Consider the following 25,005-nt stretch of genomic DNA (forward strand, 5'->3'; position numbering starts at 1 on the left):
GTACTGTACATACAAACCCCCTAAAAACATAATAATGCTTAAACTGGGATTCGAACCACGATCTTATGTTTCTGGCAAATCTAAAAGCACAGACAATTCCGATCTTATATACGACACCCCCACACGCGCCTCCTATTTTCATAAGTTCAGATAAGTTATATTACTTGTGCCATTCATAACATTTTCTCTTCATTATGACAGCATCATGGTAAACACTTCATCTGGAAGCATTGTGGTCCTGACAATCTGTGCAGCCATTTTCATTGGTCATCCTGCCTCAAGCCTGTCTCTGAGTGATCCATGTGGAGGTTCGAATCCCGTTCCTGGGTCATCCAAGGAACCGAGTGCCACAATCGACCTTCCGCTGGCAGTGAAAAATATCGCTTGGTCTGCAGTCGAGACTAAAACCTTGGCTGGGTTACTAAAGACCAAATACACAAGCTCCTCAACGGTATATGATTCTTCTGGTTCCACTTTATTTCGTATTAAGTGATACATTCCACATTTTTGTATGCCCATCGAAAAAATAATAACATGTAAGAAATCCTGTTTGAAATAACTACTAGTATTTGGCTAGACGGTCTATTACAACGGGGTAGCCTAGTGGTTAAAGCGTTCGCTCGTAGCGCTAAACACCCGGGTTCGATTCCCCACGTGGGTACAATGTGTAAAGCCCGTTTCTGGTGTCCCCCGTCGTGATATTGCAGGAATATTGCTAAAAGCGGCGTAAAACCATACTCCCTCACTCACTCACAATTACAACGGCAAATAATTCTGAACATGTTTAATTATTATAAGATTACTTTTATTTTAATTTGCTATCTGTAACAGACTCCAAATTGACTAAGATAGCATTGAATTGATTCTAGGAACTTTGCAATTGATATAGTTGATCCAGCTTTGCGATTCAACATGAAAGATCTTATACACAACATTTAAAGACACGGCGCCTCTCCTTGCCTTCAGGCACGGTGGAATTATTAAGAAAAGTTAACTTCGACCCTGTATAAAGCGTAAAATGTTACCGTTAAAACCACGCATTGATGTAGTCGTATTTACTCAAGGCCAATAACTCTTTCAGCCCCGTGTATCTTCTCTGTGGGAACATCTCCTGGCTTCGGCGCATCAGGAAAACTTCCCTTTTAGCAGAGGTCCAGTCACCGAGTCAGGGGTACGTATAGGACACTTGGATGACTCACTACAATGTTCACTTCACATTCTCCCCTGTGATTCTTTAGAATACCACATTCTGACTGGTTGACTACGTTGCCAGTAATGACGCCTCGGTTGCATTCTTTGAGGTTTGACAAATGAGATTATCGAATGAAAACAATCTCTGTCAATACGAGAGTCCCTTATACGCTTTCTACTACATGTACTGCGTGGGCAGGCAATACGCCTGGATATGAAAGTCGCCCTTTAAGCGGACTATTACTATCATTACTATTACTATCATTGCTATTACTATCATTGCTATTACTATCATTACTATTACTATCATTACTATTACTATCATTGCTTTTACTATCATTGGTATTACTATCATTACTATTACTATCATTGCTATTACTATCATTACTATTACTATCATTGCTTTTACTATCATTGATATTACTATCATTACTGTTACTATCATTGCTATTACTATCATTACTATTACTATCATTGCTATGACTATCATTACTATTACTATCATTGCTATGACTATCATTACTATTACTATCTATTACTATCATTGCTATTACTATCATTACAGTTACTACCATTACTATTACTATCATTACTATTACTATCATTACTATTACTATCATTGCTATTACTATCATTACTATTACTATCATTGCTATGACTATCATTACTATTACTATCTATTACTATCATTACTATCTATTACTATAATTGCTATTACTATCATTACTATTACTATCATTGCTATGACTATCATTACTATTACTATCTATTACTATCATTGCTATTACTATCATTACTATACTATTATTGCTATTACTATCATTGCTATTACTATCATTGCTATTACTATCATTGCTATTTCTATCATTGCTATTACTATTATTACTATTACTATCATTACTATCATTGCTATTACTATCATTGGTATTGGCATTGTGTGAAGTACATTTCTGGTGTCCCCCGCCGTGATATTGCTAAAAGCGGCGTAAAACTAAACTCACTCACTCACTATAGTATAAATGAGTTTACCTGTATCACGTCTCCATTTTGGTGATCATCGAGTGATTAGTGAGCTAACCAAAATGCTTTTACGCGCATGAATGGGTAATATGTAATATTAAGTTTTGAAAAAAAAAGGAATTGAATTAAAAACCCTTAAATATTCATAAATAAAGGGGAAAATTCCTTTCCATATTGAGAGGAAATTTCTGCTTTAAAAAGATCACTGTTCGCTTCATATTAAGCAAGAGTTTTATAAATCCCTATGGAGTAGGGATGACACTGGATGTTCCCGTAAAGGTGTGCGCATTTTGCGCCACGGATGGTGGTACTTAATGACTCGAACTGTTTGTGGCCCCTATGAAGAGTATTGCGTTCAGGAAAAAATCCATCATAATCATGTTGAGTTTTCACAAACAACATGCTTTGACGGTGATAGGAAACAATGAACGCCGACAGAAAGACAAGCTAGATAATGCTGAATACAATATGATACTGTGCTATAGTTTGCTTACATTAGATGAGCTACCTATTCAAACAACTATTGGTCGTAGGGATGGTATAGATAAATGTTTGTGTTTCTGTAAGAATTGTAATGATAATGTAGTGGAAGAAGTTATACACTTTTTGTTTGTCTGCCCAATGTATAACTGGATAAGGAGTATATATATACCATCTCGATTTTCTGATAACCCTACTTCTTATTCTTATATTGTGGCGGTGGGGTAGCCTAGTGGTTAAAGCGTTGGCTCGTCACGCCAAAGACACGGGTTCGAATCCCCACAAGGGTACAATGTGTGAAGCCCATTTCTGGTGTCCCCCGCCGTGATGTTGCTGGAATATTGCTAAAAGCGGCGTAAAACCAAACTCATTCAGTCAGTCAGTCTTATATATTGTTTGTCTCTCCACAATGTATAATCATTATCACTTTCACTATATCAGTATGTTAATGTTCAATGATGTACATGTGCCGATGGCCTAAAAAACGATTAAACGAATACTATAGTAATATGATGCTGGATTAACTGTTGTTGTTGATGATGACGGGTATGATGGTAAATTGTTGAATATGTTTATGATAATAATAACAACAGTGACCCTATGAACATTACGATGACGATGAATGGGTGAGTGAGTTAGTAAGTATGGTTTTACGCCGCTTTTACCAATGTTCCAGCAATATCACGGCGAGGGACTCCATGAATGGCTTCACACATTGTACCCGTGGGGAATCGAGCCGTTCGAAGGCTTTGTCCACTAGGCTATCCCACCGCCGATGATAAGCATGAATAATATTTTATATAATTAAATTAACAGTCTCATTTCATATTTTACAGATGAAAGGTGCTCTCCAGAGCGACTATGACGCTGTGTCAACAATCATCCTGTTTATGAACTATACCTATGACAAGGAAACTGAATTCACAGTCGACATGGACACCTTCAAATTCTCACTGTACAGCACGCTTTGCAAAATCAAGATCGCAGCTGACGCCAATGGACAGACTCTGACACACACCATCACCGACGATGTTGTCACCAAAAAGACGTTCACACAGACGGCGTTCTGGTTCACACGTGACTACATGGTAGCTAGAGATGCCGAGTCGTACTTGCAAGATGTAGTTCAGGCTTATAGAGATGTAACAATCAACGTGTAACGGCATAACAGTTTAAGCGTGGCTGTAACGTTTGTGGCAGTACACATGATGGTTTTCCGGAGGGCATTACATCTGTCTGTGGTATGGCTCCGGTGCCACCCCAGCTGACCATTTCACGTTGTCACAACGTTGTCACAACGGTATGCTGTCGTTTCTAATATTATACATGTAGGATTATTTCAATCCGTCGAACTGTATACGACAAAGTCGTGATTACGTATGTTATTTATGTATATGATATTCATAACGTTTTTATTTATGACACTTTATTCAAAATCTTATCCGTCTTGTGTATATTGTGTATCGTGAATAGATTAATATTTTTATTATATCTTTATGTGAAATTGTGTCCATTTATTTGTTTATTTTCACAGTAGTTTATCAATATATTGCTTCTAGTTTTTTATGTTGTGATGATATATACAACTTGCGTAATGGTCCATTTACTGTTCTGAATGAAGGATCTACACTGGTATTATTTACATGGATATTTTGGTAATAAAAGCATCATAAAAAGAACTTGTTCTTGGCATCAGTCCATCCCAAAAGCCAACGTTCCAAAGCAACTGGCTGTTCTATCTTTCTGTCTGTCTCTCTACCCGCCTGCCCAAGCTCGCCCGCCCGTCTGTCTGTCTGTTTGTCCTGTTTGAGTTTATTTAATTTAGTTGTTGGAGCGTTCTCCATAACTGACACCAACTCACGATGAGTGATGCATGTCTCATGACCACTCCACGTGGATAACACGTGCATATGAACCACGGTGATCTTCGAAGTAGCTGTGGTGCTTTCCACTTTTTCGTTTGGGCCAAATACTTCCCCCTATCAACCCAAAAGGGCCACCAGCTCTGAGTCTGTGAGGGGGCGGTGGGGTAGCCTAGTGGTTAAAGCGTTCGCTCGTCACGCCGAAGACCCGGATTCGATTCCCCACATGGGTACAATCAGTGTCAGATAAGGTGTCCACTGGCACTGTATATTTAGTATTTAAGAAGGATCGGTTAAATCTAGACTGTTCACTACCACCAGAGTCTGTGAGAAAAAAACTTATTTCATGCCAGGTACAAAGTGAAGCCCATTTTGGTGTTCCCCGCTGATATGTTGTTGGAATGGACGCTAAAAGCAGCGTACTGTAACATAGACGTACGACAGTCGTAGCCCTACGATAACCATGCCAGGCAAACGAAGCCAGATTTTTGTTCCACAAAGCATTCTGTAACGCTAAGATGATCGTAACTCCCACACTTTAACATAGACGTACGACAGTCGTAGCGCTACGATAACCTTCTGAAACGGAGCCAGACGCACCGTTCCACAAAGCATTCGTAACGCTAAGATGATCGTAACTCCCACACTTTAACATAGACGAACGACAGTCGTAGCGCTACAATAACCTTCTGAAACGGAGCCAGACGCACCGTTCCACAAAGCATTCGTAACGCTAAGATGATCGTAACTCCCACACTTTAACATAGACGAACGACAGTCGTAGCGCTACAATAACCTTCTGAAACGGAGCCAGACGCACCGTTCCACAAAGCATTCGTAACGCTAAGATGATCGTAACTCCCACACTTTAACATAGACTTACGACAGTCGAAGCGCTACTATTGCTTTGAGGACAGAAATATTTTTAGAATATCTCACATTTAAACCCTGGGAGTCCATCCATTCATGAGAGTCTGGGTACTTCCTACTTGAAGATATATATCATTAATTCCACAGCTGACTGATGATGGAAGTCTGGTGCTCTTTGATCCTTCACTGGTTAGGTCCCATACTGCCTACAGTTCCAAACTGCCTACATCCCAAACTGCCAACAGAAATATTGTAGGCAGAGTGGGAAATAATGTTTTGCCTTGTAGAATAATGGAACAGCCCAATTATCAATGAAGAAGGGGTGCGTCGTTTGGAGTAAGGGGTAATTAGGGGGATTATATTAGTAATTATGGTACAGTAATAAAACATGCTCTGTGCATCTTCTTCCCTATATATAGTATGTTACGACACGCCAGATAGTACAACATTGAAATAAACGTAAATACAATAGGAAATACATGCTATGACCGGATTTTATGTTTCCAGATATTTCCTAACTTCGGGCATATATTTCATATAAATCTATACCTTTGAAACATATGCTCATCAAGTTTGCTAAGTGATTGTCAGTTGTGTGTAATTGTCAAACCAGTAGAAGACTGTAAAACCACTGAAAGACTGAAAAACTTTCATGAAACAATTTTTCATGATATATCCATGTCTTCATGTAAAGACTGAGAATTCTCAGAATGAATAAATATGTCTTACCAACCAAAACATGTCATTTTTTTTAAACTTCAGTAGGCAGAGTGGGAAGACACCATAGAACAGGTCAGTTCATTAACCAAAATGAACACGTCAGATCGGTGTATTTATTTTCTGATCACTGGACCGTAGCATGTTGTTTTAACCTGTAGGTAGTTTGGAACTGTAGGCAGTATGGGAATACACCTCTTCACTAATACGAACTCACTCTTCACTAAACGTGAAGCATGCCTGAGTAGGTCATACGATCGTAATCCTGTTGGATATAAACACGTGCTAAAATTAGCTTCGGTGTATTCCATTCATTTGCGCTGATCAAATACTTCCTCTTACTCATCCACGAGAAACAGTGTGAGTCAATAGGATGATAAAGATTGATACGGCCAACAGTTTCAAATGTTAGAATTTCCTGGTATCATTGAATTATCAATAACACCATTAAATCTGAAAACACATTAACGAGAACCAGATTTATCAGTCTTTTCTGAATGCGACATTTCCACCATAACCTGTGAACAGTGAACGCATGTAACTAGGCATAATGAGTTCAAATTTAATGCCACATTCGCATTATTTCAGCCGCATAGCCAGGATTAGTTGGGGCGAATCAGATCTTTTGAATAGGGCTATTGAAAAATTAATAAAAAAATAAATTGCTCCACAAACACAAGTATCTTCTCCATCCCCCTTCAACTCCAAAATGGTGTCCCCCGCCGTGATATTGCTGGAATATTGCTAAAAGCGGCGTAAAACTAAACTCAGTCAGTCAGTCAGTCAACTCCAAAAAGAAGGTCCGGGTTAAAATACTGATCTTCAGTAGCCCATGCTTGTCATAAGAGGCGACTAACGGGATCGGGTGGTCAAGCTCGCTGACTTGGTTAAATGTCGTCGTATCCCAGTTGAGTACATTGATGCTCATGCTGTTGATCACTGGATTGTCTGGTCACGACTCGATTATTTACAGACCGCCTCCATAGAGCTGGAATATTGCTGAGTGCGGCGTAAAACTAAACTTACTCACTCACTCAACTCCAAACAGTACATGAATTAAGAATAAATATGTGTGTATAAATTACTCTTTGCATCTAATTACTCAGTTCTGAAATTCATTAACGGGTATTATTGCATGCTTTAGAAACTATGTCTTTGGTTTCGATGGCATGACTTCCTCGAGTCACATACACCACGTGGTCATGTCGATTTCAATACGCGCGTGGAATAGACATTGTTGGTTTTGTGATGCCCAATCGTAAAGTTGCCGGGTTATATTTAGTAATTTGACAGGAAACTGTGATAACTGGAAAAAACAAGAATTCGACTATAAAAAGGTTAACATCAGTTTATCTGTATCTGTTTAAAGATAGCGATATACCGATCAGAATACTTGGTAAGATTTACATTATCATTGTGATCATGCTTTAACATTGGTTAAATATAATTTTTATTATGTTAATGTGGTTCTTTTATATTCGTTGTCAGGGACAATGATAACACTGTCCTCTGGCCAATGGTGCATCCTGTTTGTAAAGAAAATCAATGAAGTGATGTAACGTTTGCCATTCGCAATAACCCACGTGTGTTCTGTTGATGACAGCGTCATGGTAAACACTTCGTCCGGACATCTGCTGGTACAGCCTGGACCAACTGTCCCAATCACAGCATTTTTGGGGAAATAAGCCAACCAATTGCAACAACCTCCATCACATCACGAAAAGACAAGTAACAGTAGCAGCCCAGATTCGCCGCCACAAGCCGCACAGAAAGAGATACCAGGGCTATTATATCCGCTCATTTTCTTTCCATTCACCGACACACGTCACTGGAACAGCAGTCGTTATATTCTTCATCAAATGTTGTCTGTCCATCAAGTTTTCCTCCTGTTGCTATTACTTCACCTCCTCATGTTTACCCCTCTCGTGTAACATCATCATTGTTAGTGCTGTTGATCCTCATCTATAACATTTCTGCACCATGTCAATTTTGTAATCTTCCATGACAATCTTCAAGGATCTAAAACAACGCTACTACTCCACAATAAAGAAGTTGTTGTCCATAAACCTCTGTTTACTTTGTCATTTGTGGCACACGTAGTATCACCTTAGGCACGTGAGTTTGTTGATAATTGCCTCTGTTCACCCAGCAGTGGATGGGTACCCGGTAGAATATGATTGTGATATGACCTTTTAGCACCTCACATGCTGCTAGGGTTAACCGGGGTAAGTATATTTGCTCTTTGTACATAATTTGTTTTTAGCGCCACTGTGTATATTGGATATGAATATTAGATGCTCTACAAATGTATTATTATCATTATATATATATACAGTGTGCGAAATAGTATCCAAATTTTGCTAGCCAGTCGGTCTGAAAGTTACAAGCCCACATAATAATTCACTAACCCCAAATTCGAATGTAGAAACTAAAATTACAGAAGATATTGTTCGCAGGACACGGGTTTCATCATTAAGCTGCTAACATGATAAACTATTTTATCAGGCCATAATTTGCTTGATTTAAAAGTGTATTATAACCTATAAAAGTCGGAGAGAGTGATATATTTGCAAATGTAAATGACCCCAGGATAAAACTAGCCAGTCGGGCCAATGACTGGAGAATTACAGGCACGACTGGATTTTCACTAACCACGGACTACCAGGCCAGTGGCTATTTCGCGCGCACACGCACGAACGCACACACACACAACACACACACTTCGACCAAATACTTCCGCGTGCACAGCATGAATTTCAGTATATGCTGAGTCACTGAGATGAAAGTCGTCCCGGAAATAGAGCCTTAAAGCTATCACAATATTAATGAATCACAGCATAGCCACACACATTTGCCTTGCAGCGTGTTAAATATTATGGTGCAGTCGGATAAATACTTTAATATGGACACCATTATGCATTTCTAGATTTCCGGTTTTATTGAGAACATAACCAGAGCTTCAAATTAAAAAATACAATTGCTCTAAGTTGTCACCAATGTAAATGCATATGAGTACGTACTGATTTCACAACAGTGTAATAGTATCGGAAGCTATAGGCCTCTGTGATGTAACATTGCGCTTTATCAGTTGCATAGTATTATTATATGGTTACGGAGGAGTAGCCCAGTGGTTAAAGCGTTCGCTCGTCACGCCGAAGTCCCAGGTTCGATTCACCACATGGGTACAATGTGTGAGCCCATAGCTGGTGTTCCCCGCCGTGATATTGCTGGAATATTGCTAAAAGCGTAAAATCATACTCACACACTACATAATATTATTACTGACATTTTGTGTGTGATTCCCATGTGACACACACAGCATGTGAGTGAGTGAGTGAGTGTGTAATTGTGGTTTATTGCTGCTTTAAACACTATTTCAGTTCTTGTGCATATATACCCGTGAAGATCCGGGTTAGATTTGATCTTCAGAGGCGATTAACATCGGGTGGTCAGGCTCGTTGACTTGGTTGAAACATGTCATCGCATCCCAATTGCGTAGATCGATGAACATACTGTTGATCACTGGATTGCCTGATCCAGAATCGATTATTTACAGACCGCCTGATCCAGACTCGATTATTTACAGACCACCGCCATATAAATGGAATATTGCTGAGTGTGGCGTAAAACTAAACTCACTCACTCCTGTGCATATACTCGTCCACAAGTGGGAAACATGAAACATTACTGCTAGGAGCAAGAATTATACAAAGGATGAGCTATGCATATGTAACGTAAGAGCGATCATGTTGCACGCAATAGCGCAACACACGTGCAAAGGATGTCATTCCTGACACCGACACTAGGAAAAATGGTCGACTGATCTCAGTTTACTTCTGCCAGTCATAATGACTCTGTTAGTGATACAGTTGTGATATATCTGTGATACCATTTACTATTTTAGAAGTAACTATACGATGTCTACAACGTGCGGGACGTCGCAGTCATTCCCAATGAAAGTGGACAATTGTAGTCGTTGAGTCTTCAAGATGTGATTCATGAAACCAAAAGCACTTTTAGATCCTTAAATACATTAATAATAACAAGTAAAGTAAAGGAAACACGAAAAGCAAGACAACTAACAAGTCATTGAAACAAATGCCTAGTATGGATTGACATACGTGGCTATAGGGGGTACGGTTTTCTGGTGTCGGGGAGTGACGTTCCTGTCAATAAAAGCTGCCTCTACAATGACCACCGCTACCACGAGTCGAATGTAGTTAAGTTTTGAAAGCAATCAGGAACTGTTGATGAAAAAGCCCCATCAAACACACAAAACTGCAATGTCAGCAATAAACAATTGTGGACAGCACAATCGTGTAGTTTACGTTAGGTCAGATTGTATTGCCCATAATTAAAAACTAGAAACTGTTACAATACCCAAAAGGTATGATTTGGGGCATAAACTGAGTTTAGATAACAAGCACATTATGTCTATGAGAGATACAGGTTAATTGAACACAGACCAGTAATGTTCGTTTTAATGACCGATTTTTTAAGAACGTAATCATACGTGACGGTGATGATATTGTAACGTTGCTGTGAAGCGTTATGGGAACAATTGGTTACTTTGAGACAGCATTTCGTTCTATAGTTTAATACAGCATCGACGCAGATACACAACTGCAGAAACAAGATGATTTATACTTCAGATAAACAAAAATTAATGTAAATTACGAAAATTTTATGTAAATGTTGTAATTTACGTTTAACTGACAGTTAGAATGCTCCATGACTTTACATGGGAAACCTTCAAAACACCAAAAATCACGTGTTGGAAACCGCTTGAAATTTTGCATGCGAGCAGAGAAATGCTCATTCTATGAATTCCATTGTCGATCATGCCACGATTTCACCCTAACGTAAATTAGAAAAGGTGTTACGTAAATTTCATAAGAATATTTCTTTCGGAATCATTATTTAAGATGATAAAACGATTTATCATGTTGATGAAATTGAAGTATACGTTTTGTCAACTATACAGATTGTTCGTTAACTTACTCTAAATAAGGATGGATCCAAAAGTAAACAAATGTTTTATCCCAATTTCGCATTGTGTAATTGATGCTTGTAGATATCTCAATGTTGCACGAATGTCTCGGCCATATTTACAGAATAATGTTCACTTGTCTTTTGATTACATATCTGGTGCACAGATGTTTACTGTTTTTGTCATCTTTGGCGTTTAATCAAAATCCAGTGTTTGAATTTAACAAGAACATAAGTTACAAGGTAATATACGTCACGCTGTAGAACTGTAAGATGGTAAAGGTGTTTAGCAGTTAAACCCAAAATATATTCATTCATATCTTGTGTGATTCCATGGCGTTTTCGTGAAAGGGAATATTTTATTGTCAAGTTTCTGATCTTAATCTTTGATACAATGTAAATGTGGTATGCGTGGTTCCGTCAATTCTGGATTTCGAACAGGTATTATGTGGCGTCAACAGTGTGAAATTCGCTTCACTGAGTACACATTCTTTTATTTTCAGGTGAATTAATTGTTTCTTTATTCGATATTTGAATCAAAACAAGAACAAAAGAGTTCATTTTCTCGCGGTTTATGTTGGTACTACTAGTTACCCATGGGCGTAAATTACCTGGGCGTTTACGGGTACCTTACTTCAAACTAGTGCTGCTAGTTGAATACTGTTCACTGAGTGCTGAAAAAGTATACACTTTTCATTCACAAGTTGTAGTTTTGGAAAATAAACATTTGTTTTGGACTGAAGTGATTATATTTTGTTTATCCTCTCTGAATTGTGCAGTTTCGTTGGGAATGACTGGTCTACGGGCTAATGACTTGCTGGAAACATCGTGCAGTGGTCAATCACGAGAAACAGTGTCAGTCAAAAGGATGATATAGGTTGATAATAGTCAAGTGTTTCAAATGTTAAATGTCCAGGTATTATCGAATCATCAACCTAAAACACATGTTTACTGACATTTACAAGATATCACATGTTTCAGTATTTTCCCGAATGCGATAACTTGTCAGAGTTTTCTGTAACACCTTTCATTTGAGATCTTTTCTTCACTATTTTCATCTTCAGCTTCAGAGTGAGTGAGTTTCTAACGCATGCAATTATACCCGTTAATGAATTTCAGAACTGAGTAATTAGATGTAAAAAATAATTTATACACATATATTTATTCTTAATTCATGTATTTTTGGGAGTTGAGTGAGTGAGTGAGTTTTACACCGCACTCAGCAATCTTCCAACTCAATGGCGGCGGTCTGTAAATAATCCAGTCTGGGCCAGACAATCCAGTGATCAACAGCATGAGCATCGATCTGAGCAATTGGGAACCGATGACATGTGTCAACCAAGCCAGCGACTTGCTAGAGATGTTGGTGATGCATTTTATGATGTCGACACTATCCAGCAGGAGCAGTGGGAAATGAAGGAGGCTGTGATAGATCTTAAAGCAAAATCTATGAGAGACAATCTGCTCTTTTACGGAATACCGGAAATGCCAGGTGAAGAACCCAAAAAAGGTCATACAGGAGTTCATAAAGAAAGACCTACAGATACCCGATGACGTGACACTGCTATGTGTACACAGAACGGGACCCCGCAGAGCATCCAGACCCCGCACTATGGTTGCCAGGTTTGCGGTGCCGGGTGAAAGATGGCAAGGACTAACTAGCACTAACACTGACTGACTGACTGAGTTTTGTTTTACGCCGCTTTTAGCAATATTCCAGCAATATCATGGCGGGGGACACCAGAAATGGGCTTCACACATTGTGCCCATGTGGGGATTCGAACCCGTGTCTTCGGCGTGACGAGCCAACGCTTTAACCATTAGGCTACCCCACCGCCCCCACTAGCACTAACAAACTGAAGAACACTAGCTATGGTGTCAGCGAGCAGTACCGGTCAGAATTCGTGCAGAGGCGTAAGGCCCGAATGCCTATATTCCAGGGCCTGGATTTTTGAAGCTCTCTTAGCGCTAAGATAGTCGTAAGTACCATACATTAGCATTAACTTACGACTATCTTAGCGCTAAGAGAGCTTCGGAAATCTAGGCCCAGGAAGCTAAGAGGAGAGGATTGAAGGCTAACTTGACAGTTTACAAGCTGTATATCAATCGCAAGCGCTGCTACCCATGTGACGACCCGTTTGAAGAAGGGTACCCGGTAGTACAACCCAGCCACACGATATCTTACGCGGGAGCTGAACGGATGGATGATGCACAGCCCAGGAAAATGGCCAGATTAAACGAGGACAACGAGAAGATAGCTTAGGATAACAACGTCAGACAACAGTGTTGTGATATAACGGACACCAGATCTGATGGACAAACGTCGGACAAGTTCAGGATAATTTACGTCAATGTGTGCGGACTAAAATCTAGACTGTAAACACCTGAATTCGGTGATACTATCAAAAACTATGATATGCTATGTTTTGTGGAAACTAAACTGGACCAGTGTGATAGTGTGGATATCTCAGGATTCCGTATTAACAGATGTGAACAATGTGAAACCTGGCGGAATAGCTGTAGCAATCAGGGACAATATCGCTCATCGTTTTTCATTGTTGAAACAACAGTCTGATTACATCATGTGGTTCCAAACTACACGTGACACTATCAATATACCAACTGGAAAAACGGAAGATGACAATATACATATTGGTGTTACCTATATCCCTCCAGAGGGATCAAGATATTTCTCTGATGACACCTTTCCACAAGTTAACATGGAAATACTGACAAAATCATGTGCATTATTAATTGGTGATATAAATACACGCACTGGACTGCTACTGGATTATGTCATTATTGATGACAATGTTGTGAACGATGACGTGTTACCAACTGAGCTATGTGAGCACATGAATGATGTACATAAGTGAGAATTACATGCAGTAAATGTTGATAGATACAACGAAGATGGAAATAGAATTAATTCACATAGTTATAAGCTTATTGATTTATGTAAAAACAACAATTGCTATATTGTAAATGGCAGAATTGGTAAAGATAAAAATATTGGTAAAGTAACTTGTAAAGGTGTAAGCCTAGTAGATTATGCAATAGCAAGCTCTGAGGTAATCACCTCTATCACAGACTTTGTTGTGCATGAATTTTACCCCATGCTATTTGATGTTCACTCGGCTATCACGCTGTCATTTGGATTACATTCCTTTGTTACCAGTGTAGACCAAGCCAGTGTTAACGAGACAAGCTCTCGTATTAGAAAATGGAACAATACATGTAGAAGCTACTATGTCAATAATATCGATAGACCTGCACTGGAATCTATTATTACTGAGCTGGAGTCTGATTTTACTGATTCGCGTGATGTTATTACAAAAGTTGATAAAAAGAAGATAAAATATGCAATCTGTTTGTTTCCACTGCCGGGAAAACATTTGGCCATGTAAAGGTTAGAGTTAAATATAATCAAAGGCGGTGTAGTAAAAGGCAAAACCGTCCTTGGTTTGGAAAACAATGAAATTGTTAAGGGGAGCATATTTCAACGTCAAAAAGCTCTTGAACAGATTCAATACAATCCAAAACAGGCAACGTTTAATAAATGCCAGTAAAAAATACAAAAACTGTATTTCTAAATATGCCAGATTACACTCAATTACATAACGTGAGAAATTAATCAATTTGGAAAAGTCTGACACTAAATCATTTTGGAAAATATTAAGACAAAAGGACGACCAGGAAACTGAAATCTTACCGGAAACGGAATCCTTGTTTGACTTTTTCAAAAATTTAAATGATTGCTCTGACAACGAGGAGTGTAGTCTTCTCAATTTCAAAACATTGATGTTGGAGAAAGCACAATGCTGAACTCCCCTATTACCAGCGAGGAGATATACAGTGCAGTTAAAAAACTTAAAAATAATAAAGCCCCTGGGCTTGATGATATCATCAATGAGTTTATTATATCCACAGTAGACACTTTTATTGATATTTATGTTAATTTTTTTAATATTGTATTTGATTGTATTTGATTCCCTGAAAGCTGGTTAACAGGCGTTATTAAACCGATATATAAAAGGAAAGGAAATCCACGAAATCCAGAAAATTACCGCCCAATTACTCTATTAAACTGCTTTGGAAAACGTTTTACGTCATTATTAAGTAGTCGACTGAATTTATATTTAGAAAATAAGGATATTTTATCAGAGGCTCTATTCTACAGTCAATCACATCTTCACATTGTTAACCTTTCAGAACTTCTAAAATGCCGAAAAAAGAAACTATACTGTGCATTTGTGGATTTCCAAACAGCCTTTGATAACTTTTAGCGCGCTGGACTTTGGCAAAAGCTTGTGGCAAATAACATTTCTGGTAAATGTTTCCGAGTTATACACAACATGTATAGAAATATAAAATCTTGTTTATTATGTAAAGATGGTTTTACGGACTTCTTTCCCTGTCGATCTGGCGTACGCCAAGGAGAGAATTTATCACCCACATTATTTGCTATTTTAAGAATGATATTGAAATGTCTTTTGATAAAGATTTCTGTAAAGGTGTGGAGCTTAAACCTGAAGATTTTAATGATAGGTTAGAAGATATCATCAACATGTTTGTATTATTATATGCAAATGATGCAGTTCTCATGGCTTCAAACCCCAACGATCTTCAGCAAATGTTGGACTCTTTTCATGCCTATTCTTCCAGATGGAAACATAATGTCAATATTGCTAAAACAAAAGTTTTAATATCTGGCGGTTCAAAGAAAGATTACAAATCCCATTTAAAATTTGGAAAAAACGTTCTGGACAATGTTAAAAAATACACATATTTGGGCGTAGTTTTCCAAAAAAGCAGAAACAAAAGAAACAGCTGTTGAAAAAGCCACAAATCAATGTATTTTTTTCTTAGCAAAGGTCGGAAACTGCATCTAACATACGAATTACAATTACGTCTATTTGATTCCATGGTGTTGCCGAATCTTCTATATGGTTGTGAGGTTTGGGAATTTGAAATACATTATTATTGGAAAAAGTACATTTGAACTTTCTTAAACAATTAGCACTGTTAAGAAAAAGCACCCCAAGCTTTATGTTGTATGGGGGGTTTGGTAGATACCCACTTGCAATTGATGTGAAATTGAGAATGATTTCGTTTTGGGGTTGACTTTTAACAGGTAAATCTTCCAAATTATCCTTAATTATCTTTAAATTACTTTTTAACGACACGCATTTTGGACAAAGTAAGCATAATGGATAATGAATGTTAAGCATACGTTTGACGAAATTGGACTTAATTATATCTGGAATTCCCAAAATTTTGAAAACCTGAATAAACTAAAAATACAGTTAAATGTAAACTAGAAGATGCGTATAAGCAAGTGTGGTTATCCTCGGTAGAACATTCATCAAAAGGTACCTTATATAGCTCCTTATCAAATTCAGATTTAAGGTTAAGTAAATATTTGGATATTTTAAATAAGTGTTCAAGGGCAGCAAATCATAACTTACCGATTGAAACAGGTCGTGGAGCAATATTCAAAAACGTGATAGATTATGTAAAATTTGTAATGGGAACGACATTTGCGATGAATTCATTACATGTATTTATTTATTCTCACTTTATAAATGGAAGAGTTAAATATTTAAAGCCATATTTTTATACAAGACCAAATTTTCATAAAATGTATACATTATTCAATAGCAATAAGATAGGTATTCTTAGAAAACTGGCTTTATTCTGTAGTATTATTATAAATGTGTTAAGAACCGTCGGTAAGAATACTCCATCTAAACATTTCTACATGTAGATATATGAATTATATATTCACTTTATTCGTATTGAAATCTATTCCCATAAATGTATATGTGTGTATGTATGTAGGTGTATATATGTATGTGTGTGTGAGTGAGTGAGTGTATGGGTGTGTGTGCGCGCGCGCGCGTGTGTGTGTGAGTTAGAGAGTATATATATAACGCTGTCTGCGGCCTGAGTTCTAAAGTTAAGTTCAGTTCAGTTCAGAGCCTGACCATCCGATCCCGTTAGTCGCCTCTTACGACAAGCATGGGTTACTGAAGGTTCATTCTAACCCGGACCTTCACGGGTCTACAGCTTCGGAAAACACATGACCAAAACAAAATGCAAATTGACGAATAAACGTTGAAGAGAATTTCTGTTTTGCTTCTTATGTTCTGTTCACTGCTGAGAAAACTATTCAACTATTAACGTTAGATAGAACGTTAGACAACGTAAAATACGTTAGCCCTTGCGTTTAAACTTGTGGCGACGTAAAACTGACGTATCACAGCATCAGGCCACAACGTTGTGACAACGTAAATGGGAGTCCACAGTTGAACGTTGTACGAGTAACAACGATATAACAACGTTGTGCCAACGTGAAATTGTTAGCTGCGCGTGTTGTGCATCCCTTTATACATCGTCATGTCGTCAATGTCAACGGAGTACAAAACATCGATATGCACGAAACATCAATTATTACCTACAACAGCACAGCATCAATAGAATGTCATTGCCTGCAATGAACCCTCACCGTTCCCCCACTGAACACGTCTGAGACATGATAGGGAGACATGAATGTGTGAGGATGGGTGTACCGTTATTTCACTTTCAGAAGGGTGCAATGGCCGAGGGGAGTAAGTGAGCATAGTCTTAAGCCGGTTTTAGCAACATTCCACCAATATCACGACGGAGGACACCATTGTTCCCATGTAGGGAATCGAACCCGGGTGTTCGGCGTAATGAGCGAACGTTTAAACCTCAAGGCTACTCACCTCCCAAATGGCCGCAGATAAAGATCATTATCATAGTACATCAAATAATTCTCATCTTCATATTTCAAGTGTTTATACGTGGTCAGTGGGGTAGCCTAGTGGTTAAAGCGTTCGCTCGTCACGCCGAAGACCCGGGTTCGATTCCCAACATGGTTAAAATGTGTGAAGCCCATTTCCGGTGTCCCCCAACATGATATCGCTGGAATATTGCTAAAAGCGGTGTAAAACTAAAACTCATGCACTCAAGTGTTTATACATATTATGCTTCTCCATCACTCGAACATGGACACGATGTTGTGTAATAGTGACGGGTATGTATTGTTTGTCAGCTGATGTTTTTTATTTGTATTTTATTTTATGATGTCTGTTATTTATTGTGACGCTCAGTAATATACCATCTACATGACTGCGATCTGTAGCTATTCGAGTCTGGACAAGACAACCCAGTGATTGACATCATGAACATCGATCTACGCATTTGGGATATGTGTACGGTGATATGCAACAGCGGAGAAACTTGATTTTCCGATACTGTCAGTTGGTTATTACCACAAAGACAGCATAGTTGCTGAAGACCAAGACCAAGTCTAACCCGGACGGAATTTGATTGGCCACGTGTGTTAAGGGTAAGCAAATAACGAGATCATGATATGCATGATTATAAGTATTCTCCCACGGAGAAGTCTATGTATGTAAAACTCCAACGGATGATGATCGGAAATGGTTGGATGAATTCGTGGATGTTAAGGTCTTCCTGTGGCGTCAGAGGGAAAGGATGTTTGATGTGTTGAGATACAGGACATCCTCTAAGCATCCAGGTTCAGATACCCAAACCTGTGCCTCTGAAATGAGGCAACAGTGTTGAATGACCGACTGGGAATGCCTGATGATGAACAGATGTGTGTCTAAGGACACGTTAAGTAGCTCAGGTCACGTGGTCAGTTGGTATTACACGGAATACATTCTGTGGGAAAGACATTTTTTCTATTATAAGCTCGATTAACTTTTTGTGGAAAAAATCTGACTTGAAATGCATCCAGATGCTTGTTCATGAAACTGCAGTTTATTGTAAGAACAGTTTTCTGTAACAAATATGTCATGTTGGTTTCTGTGTCATATATATTTGGGGGCGGTGGGGTAGCCTGGTGGTCAAAGCGTTCGCTAGTAACGCCGAAGACCCGGGTTCGATTCTCCACATGTGTACAATGTGTGAAGCCCATTTCTGGTGTTCCCCGTGATATTGTTGGAATGTTGCTAAAAGCGGCGTAAAACTAAACTCACTCATATATTTTTGCATCGGCACAACTAGTACAATTAGTCACGGATCTAACAAAACTTAGACAGGGCATCTGTTATTCACTATGCGATGGGGAACATTCAGACAGACACCCGTCTTCTGTTCTGAACTGAAAATGTATCCCGTTTAAAATATGTTTCACTAACTACTGGAAAGGCAAAGAACAAGAACATGGCAAAGTTCCAGAGGAAATGGCCCAAGGAATTGAAACAATATCCTTTGCCTGACTATACTTTCTCTTATAAGTTGGGGTAATGGCCCAAGGAATTGAAACAATATCCTTTGCCTGACTATACTTTCTCTTATAAGTGTAGGTAATGGCCCAAGGAATTGAAACAATATCCTTTGCCTGACTATACTTTCTCTTATAAGTGTAGGTAATGGCCCAAGGAATTGAAACAATATCCTTTGCCTGTCTATACTTTCTCTTATAAGTTGGGGTAATGGCCCAAGGAATTGAAACAATATCCTTTGCCTGACTATACTTTCTCTTATAAGTGTATTATGCACTACCAACTTTATCTGTTATACTGAACTGTATTGTTTGCTATGCCAACATTGATATTCCATTGTATCACATTCACCATAAAAATCATGTAGCCTGAATATACTTTCTCTTGTAAGTGTACTACGCACTACCTGCTGTATATGTCATGCTAGTCTATATTGCATGTTATACCAACACTGTTTTTCCATCAAACCATACTTATATACTTTTGTATATGCTACACTGAAATGAATAAATAATATTTGAAAAAAAAGAACAAGGTCAATTAAAAATGTCTTATTTAAGGGTTCAAATATGGATATGAAAAATGGGACACATTATCAAATGGTAGACAAACAGCTGTTTCCCTTTCAAACACTGGGGCATTTTGGACTAAATTATAATACTACCACGTCAGCCGACTTCTGTTCGGAATAAAGAATGTTTAACTAACTACTGGAAAAATTTAGACATCTTAGATGGACTTAAAGCAAGATCGACTGAAAATGTCTTATGTAGGGGTGAATATTAATGTGGTAATATGGATGTGAAAAATGTGACACATTTTCAAATAGAAGACACACACTTTTATCTTTGTCCACACTTGGATATTTTAGACTTGGGATGTATTGAAATATGGAAGTGTGGCTTAAATCAATGAAAAGTGCAGAAATTCTAAGCAAAAATCCAAATAAGAGTGAGTAAGTGAGTTTGGTTTTACGCTGCTTTTTAGCAATATTCTAGCAATATCAGGGCGGGGGACACCAGAAATGGGCTTCATACATCTAACCATTTGAGGAATCGAACCCTGGTCTTCGGCGTGACAATCCAAATAAGAACAGTTATGAACTAGTATGAACATTTATGAACCAGTATGAACATGTAGGAGTAATTATGAACAAGTATGAACATGTATGAACAAGTATGAACATGTAGGAGCAAGTACGAACGAGTATGAACATGTAGGAGTAATTATGAACAAGTATGAACATGTATGAACATGTATGAACATGTATGAACATGTAGGAGCTAGGATATATATTCACAAGAATCTCCCCAATCACCTTTTTGAAACATTTTATAGATTATAGATTATTCTATTCAGCTGATACAGTTAGGCGTGTCAAGCATGCACGAATTTAAACGAAATAAGTCTACTTCCTAATCTGAACACATATAATTACTTTCGAAATGATTTGTATATCTCTTCTTTCTTTTCCTGAAATCTTGCACATCCACATATGGGTAGCAAATGGCCCTTATGGTACCCCACCCATGTAATCTCTCTTATTGTCAATTTGGCATTAAGTAATTACTCATAATGTGCATTTAATCAGCAATAATCCAGCGTGTGATATTTCCTTTTCAAGATTTTACAAGTAACGTGTTTCGATGTAAGTTTCTTTGAAACATGTTTTTTTTAATTTTTATGTATGTTAAGCACAATATTACATTTTAGATCAGAACTGTTCATGGTCGTTCAATTAAAGCCTGAGAATGTGTAATCCCAAATATAACATTGCTAGATTTGAAACCGCTGTTTGTACATCAACATACAGGTAACGATATGGACTTTAGGATATACAATTCGTCAATGAAGCAAATGATCCCACATCTCTATAATTAATTTAAACAACTGGGACTGTATGAAGGTATACAATTATTCCACGCATTCTGATTGGCATGCTCCATTTCGACTTATGGTGGCCTGTAAGGGGTGGGGTGGGGGACGCCGCTTCTTGTAGGTTTTAGCGGGGGGAAGAGGTGGGTAGGGGCTGAAATATGGGGGGAGGCTGAAAGAAGGGGGAAGGCATATGTTCGTGCTGTGATAGATGACATTCATTGTCACTTACACAAACTACCCCCTCTCCTATCTTAACCCTATCCACATCCGTACACACAGGATATGGACGGTCAGTTCCGTAGTGAAACTCTCTTGAGTTTCAGTATACATTATAAACAGGGATTTAGTGCTGAGTGACTTGTCGTTTTCTCTAATGTAATTTTAGATGTATCACGGTGTATCAGAGTGAACGAGTGAGGAAAACACACAATGAATTGTCGTGGGTGCACACATTTACATCTTGAATATCCTAAAGCATCCCAAACAAGATAAGGAACAGAGGTGGGAATTGCATCAGGGTTTCCTTCAGAAAAAGTACGATCACAACTCCCCGTCCTGTGACGTCATAGATGACCCAAAACACTGGATTTTTAACGTGATGGTTTTGTTTTTGTATCCCCGTTTTGAAGACAAACGTTTAGTTTGTATGGCTTGTCATTAGATTCTTACTCAAAGCCCCATTCTTCAAAACGATGAAATAACTGTTGTAGGTTTGTAGACTTGGACCCTTGGCGGCCATCTTTAGCCATACACTCATCTAGTCTCTGAAATGCCCTGTATAACAGTTCTTAAAATATCTCAATGAGCTCTAAGGAAAAACAACCCAGAGACTTTCTCCATTTTCAGAGCTGCAGTAATCCAGCCTTGGACATATTCGATTCAGGTTCTGGGTCCCGATCCACAAAACGTTCGTAAAGTTACGACATGTCGTAACTCTATAGTTTACCATAGGCTTACGAATGTCGTAGCAATGCGCTTTGTGGATCGCAAGTGTACACAGACATGAAACGTCATATAATATTACATTTGGTGGAATGCATACCGAACCAAAATGTGAATTTTCGTTTGAAGGGTATCTATTAATATATTCACGACCAACCGGAATCCTATCATGATACCGTCCGGGTCATTTTCATTCATATTAGTAATATCCATATTGTTGTCATTGTTTGGAATATATAACAGGATATTTATATGTGAACGTTTCAAAACAGTAGCCACGCGTCTCATTGAGCTGTTATTGGTTACATTTAAAACAGCCGAGTCAAGGTTTGTACACGTAGATCCTAATATGTATATATAGGTTCTTGGGAAACTGCAAATCTGTGATATATAAAAGCAAACTATCAAAGGAATACTCCAAACATTCTGAGATCCATCAGAGTCATCGATCGGAGCATTTGACGTTCTAAGCATTTTGGTAAGCGTTTCAATGATTGTTGATTGTACTATATTTCAACTGCAAGTATAACTTGCAATATAGTGAGTGAGTTAGTATGCTTTTACGCCGCCTTTAGCAATATTCCAGCATTATCACGGAGGGGCACCATAAATGTAGGCTTCACACATTTTACCCATGTTGGGATCCGAACATTCATAGATAGACATGGATGGACTTACTCGTATTCTGTTTCCAGAAATTACCTCATAAAAGAAGTTTATGGAAACATAAACACAAATGGTTGTAGTCAAACTGTTGGTTCTCTTTCAAATAGAATCATGTCAAAGACATTCGGGACCGCGGCTTTCTGGTTAGCCATTTTCATCTGTCATTCTGCATGGAGTCAGTCCCTGCTTGATCCGTGTGGGGGGCCGCATCCTACCTCCGGTTTTACCAGAAGATCAGTTGAACAAAAAGATCTTGTCTGGGCAATGAGAAATATTACCACGTCGGCAGCTGAGGCAGCAGTAACAGCTGGACTATTGAAGAACAGATACGTCAGCACTTCTCAGGTAAATAACTTTACACTAGCATTGATCTTCAGTAACCCATTTTCGTAAGAGCTGACTAACGGGATCGGCTGGTCGGGCTCGCTGACTTGGTTGACACATGTCGTCGTATCCCATTTGAGTAGAACGATGCTCATGCTGTTGATCAATGGATTGTCTGGTCCAGATTCTATTATTTACGGACCGCCGCCATATAGTTGTAAGATTGCTGAGTGCCGCGTAAGTTGACACGCAGGGATGTTACCCAAATAATGTTCACTGTGGCTTTAAACAAATCTCACTCACTCACTCCCCATACAACTCATTAACTCGACAGTATTAACGTACATACTATACATTTCCACTGTATACAAATTCATTGATGTACTTCCTTGACCTGATTGACGGGAACTCCCTACTTCCAGTCACGGATATCCCCAGTGCTGGCCAGGCTTCAGACGAGACGCCATGAGGCCAACTTTCCAGTCACCAGGAGGTCCTTCACGAGGTCAGAGGTAGGTTGTACGTTGTGCCACAGTCGTGTACAATAGCTTGCTGTCTTTAAAAACTCGAGACTTGCATAAACAATGAATTCTCGAAAATCAGGAGATCCTTGCTCATGGCCACCTAACGCTGTGGTGACTCCTAATGTTTATTTAGTCAAACTACGCTGTAGTGACTCCTTATGTATGTAGTCAGACTACGACTACGTAAATCAAAACGTGGGAGAGTGCCCAAATATTACATATCACATTTCCTGAACTCGAAAAAAATATGTACATCGAATATGAGATGCTGAATAAATTTAAGAAATGAAGAATGTGTGTGATAGTGATGGCAGTGATTATTTACTTTAGCAGAATCATGAGAAACATGATCAACAACAATAATAATAATAAGTCATCTTCTATAGCGCACAGTCTCCAAACACCAAGTGATTGCTCGCGGCGCTTAATCAGAATCTGATTCTTATAACCCCGGATAACCCAAGCTGCCTTTTAGGCGCTAGAAGGTTATAGTCATATGACTTTATCCAACCGGGTACCCATTTTCTGCTGGGTGAACAGAGGCAGTTTGAACAAACTCACTTGCCTAAGGTGAGACCACATGTGCTTCGTTGTTTGAAGTTCAAGAAACTCTCAAGAGTCAAGCTGCCAAACACGGTCACCCATCCAAGGATCCAAGGATCGAGGTTGCTTAACTTCCACTGATTTGTGACCTGAGCTCTGTGCACAGAACCACGCGCCACCATTCTCTTTTCCTGTTTCAGATAACAGCTGCTCTCCAGAGCGACTACGACGACGTGTCAACAATCATCACGTTCATGAAGTACATCTACAGATATGAAACTGAATACAGACTCGACATGGAGGCCTTCCAACACAAGCTATACAGCACACTGTGCAAGATCAAGATCGCCGCTGACGCCAATGGACAAAGTCTTACTTACACCATCACCGATGACGTTGTGACCAGGAAGAAAATCAGATCAGATGCCTTTAGGTACGCCCGTGATTACATCGTGTTCAGGGATGCCGAGGTCTTCTTGTCATCGGTCTCTGCCCCCTACAGGAATTGAACGATCACGTGACACTGGTGCAACCGTAGCTACTAGGTTGACGGCATTGTTTAAAGTTAATTGTTTTCAAAACCACGTGAATCTTCATTCCCTTTATTTCAGAAGTGCCACTACTACAGAACCTCCAAAGAACGAGGTACATGATGGCATAATGCCCTATATCTTACTGCACAGAGTTGTGTCCCTTACCGAGCCAGGATGTTGGTGACAT

This window comes from Haliotis rubra, unplaced genomic scaffold, assembly GCF_003918875.1.
Source record: "Haliotis rubra isolate DU_JTF1 unplaced genomic scaffold, ASM391887v1 Scf1142, whole genome shotgun sequence".
Taxonomy (NCBI): Eukaryota; Metazoa; Mollusca; class Gastropoda; order Lepetellida; family Haliotidae; genus Haliotis; species Haliotis rubra.